Source organism: Rhagoletis zephyria, unplaced genomic scaffold (assembly GCF_001687245.7).
Source record: "Rhagoletis zephyria isolate East Lansing unplaced genomic scaffold, Rhagoletis_zephyria_1.1 Rzeph_scaffold_22715, whole genome shotgun sequence".
NCBI lineage: Eukaryota > Metazoa > Arthropoda > Insecta > Diptera > Tephritidae > Rhagoletis > Rhagoletis zephyria.
This window is the reverse complement of record NW_016179773.1, coordinates 3,768-7,108: the sequence shown is the minus strand read 5'-3', so window position 1 is coordinate 7,108 and position 3,341 is coordinate 3,768. Positions and strand designations below refer to the sequence as shown.

The 3,341-nt window shown below is 43.6% G+C and overlaps 1 pseudogene; it reads left to right on the top strand.

Moving 5' to 3' along the window:
- The first annotated feature begins 1,153 nt into the window (after positions 1-1,153).
- LOC108381484 (uncharacterized) lies at positions 1,154-1,835 on the top strand (annotated as a pseudogene).
- Positions 1,836-3,341: the final 1,506 nt, after the last annotated feature.

Here is a 3,341-nt window from a genome sequence, read left to right as displayed (position 1 = left end):
GAGTGGGTGGCCGTCGGCATATAACTACTCTCGTACTCATGCATATTGTAGAAGGTTGGTCCAATACCGTCTCTAAAGAAGAGGAATGAATAAGCATAAATATTACTCTCTTCTTCAGGATGCGCTGCTTCATGTATGTACATATGTAAACACTGAAGGCTTGTGTGATGATTGAACCCTTCAGAATCTATGGTCTTGTCGCAAGAGCTGCTGGATTTCAGGTTGTGTGACTACCATCTTAAGTATAAATGCTACGTCCAGAAAATAGTTTGAAAGTACTAATCTTCAGTTAAGCATTTATTCCAGGGTGATCTGTGTTTCAAAGTGCATTCTTCCCGTAATCCTCCTTATTTCTGAAACCAGGGGCGGATCCAGCGGGGGGTTTTGGGGGTTAAACTACGTGTCAGTTAGTGGTAGACCCACCGGGGGTGTTTTAGTACATAGACGCCATATTATACATGCATATGCGCCCTATTAAAACACACCCCGTGCATCCGCCACTGACGGATACGTAGTTTAACACCCAAACCTCCCGCCCCCCGCTGGATCCGCCCCTGCCTGAGACACACCTACGTCATATGCCATTCTCACTCGGACCCGAGAATTACAGTCGCCTCTTACAACAAGCATATGCACTTTACCGTGGATATATTCCAATAGCTCAACTAGCCACCGACGCAAAACTGTAGTCGGTGTTAACGTAAAACCGTAGTCCGTGCATGACGGTGGCGTTGTTGCTTCTCCTCGCTCTCTATCAACAGCAATTTCATATGTTGATATGGACGGCAGGTACGGAAGAGCGCTCCGTCGGTGGCTGGTTGAGCTTTAAACCACAACTTACGTATTTCTTCATACTTGCTGGATATTGGCCCCAAGCAAATAAAATGGAATGTTGACTCAGTAGCTTGATATTAAAATTCCTTTCATTCTAGTTTCAAAAACCAAAAAAATTCAACAAATATATCTTGATTTTTTTCTAAAATTTAAAGTTTTCTTTTCCATCTTTTAAAAAAATTATAAAAACAACGAAATTTTTGCTCTGAAACCACGAAACTAAAAATTTTAACGCATCTTCAACTATTGATCAAGTAACGGTATACGTATGTAAATTCTTTGACAACCACATACTCAAATTCACATTGAACTATCCAAAATGGCGCTCTACCAGTCGTTCAGTAATAATCTCATCCAAGCACTGAAAAGTACAATACTCACTCATTCCCTTGCACGTACATTTACCAGCCAGTCCAAGCATCCAAGTTATCGCAGTCATTGCGACTCTAACGTACCAAAGTGCAGTGAAAAGAGCCTCAAAGAGAAAGAGGACAAAGGCGAGTGTAAAAAAGATAAGCGCCAATCTATGTGGCTGAATCCCGAGTGTTGTCTGGACATTTGCAAAAATGTCTTGCCGCGCTTTGATGATCTCTACTATAAACCGTCCGACAAAGCGAAGCGCAATTATACGCAAACCTGGAATGAATGTCCAGACATAAGAACAGCACCGCGCAAGATTTGCTGCTTCGAGAAGGTCAAATTGCCACCATTGGAGCGACGCAAGAAGTCCGCCCACCCGAAGACGGCTTGCCCGCACCTCAGCAAGGAGGAAAAACGCAGCTGTTCGGTTGCTGGGAATAAGCGTTGCTTAAAAATTCGTCTGCCCGGTTGTGGCGTGCACGGATCCACCCAGGTGTTTCTTCATCAAACCGGCAGCCAAATGCCGCAAGATATGCACACCGTACCCCGCATTTTCGGAATGTAAACAACTCAAAGGGAAGCCCAGACGTCCGGTCGAGTGTAATTGCCTATTTGTTGGACCACTTTGTGGCATGCACTAACTGAATTTGAAAGCATAAGCATTGTGGCACACTAAAGGTGGTTGCGGTTTGGCAAACTATTTGGATGGCTGAACCCTTTGTGATGGTATGGATGTGTGCATCGATAGTTTTTTAATTTAGACTGGGGTTATGCTTAATTCTATTGAAAGTTTCAGCTTTCAGTTTCTTGCTTGAAGCTGGTCATGACATTGAAAGCTGAAATTGCTCAAGAAATTAATTTAGTTGACAAAAAGACGTGATAAAAATCAAAAAGTTCTATATCAAAAGAGAATGTTAAGCCATTCGTGGCAGTTTCTAAATCTTTACCACTGTTATCCAAATTAGAGTGCATTAAATTTAAACCGCTTATGAAAATGTATGTTCAAAAATATAGAAAAATGCAAAATTGCGTAAATAAGAACAAGAAGCAACAATGAAGTGATTTCCGTTGTTTCACTCTCTAAACCCCACAGCTTAAAAATCTTCAAGTTCGTGACTAATAATCTGGGTCCAGTGGTTGATGCACATACTTCAGGAGCTCCTCCTTCTATTGGTGGATATGCCTTCTGGTACACACGTCCATAGCAACCTACGAGTAACTGCTTGCTGGGTATGATTCTCTGCTCCCTTAATGGGAGCATATCGGCCGCACTATGAAGATGATCTTCAGGCGAAGGGATTTTGCAGCTGTCCGCAGTGCTGTGTTGTTCACTGCAGCCTACTTGTTCCAAGCAACCACAGTGACACAGCACAGTTTAGAACCGACCGCCCCACAGCGTTTCGACTATATGGATGCAGGTGGAATTAATAGTTAATCTGCACCGATATCCCTGAAAATTGACATGTGGTCCAATTTTTCTTAGAAATATGAAATTATGAAAACCCTAAATATAAAATATGGGCAGTATTGGATCACTATGGCAACCAAAACTCACAAAAAATGTGGCCCAGTCATAAAGTTTGATGGAATTTTGGTTAATTTTTGTTTCCTGCTTTCCACTCTCAGAGAACAAAGGTTATAGTCTAGAATTACAAAGGTGTAAATATTCTCTTTTCTCCCAGTGTTTGGTGAGACTTTTCCATTATCCGAAATACGGTGAACGGGGACTAGTTGAACGCAGTGGATGAAGCTACAGACTTGTCTGTATGCCGCACACCGGACAGCGACAGGACGCCTGAGCACTACCTGCACAGCGAGGACCAAATGCTTCCCGTAAGGGGCCATAACAAGTTACTCAGCAAGCAGTTTCTGGTGGGATGTCACAGACGTGAGTACATTAAACAGTCCCTTGCTCGAGGAGAAGCCTCCAATCAGGGCACCTATACGAATACAAGGTATCGACGAGTGACCAACGGCATTGATAGGGAGTGGGCCACACCCTACCACGACTCCCGACCCATAAATGTCCTGATCGGAGTCCAATCACCAACTGTAGCAGACACGGAGCTTCACCTGCCAGGAGAGACCCACGCTACTCTGGCCCAGTTTCGGTCGGATATGGCAGCCGTCTCAACAGCTTATTGTCC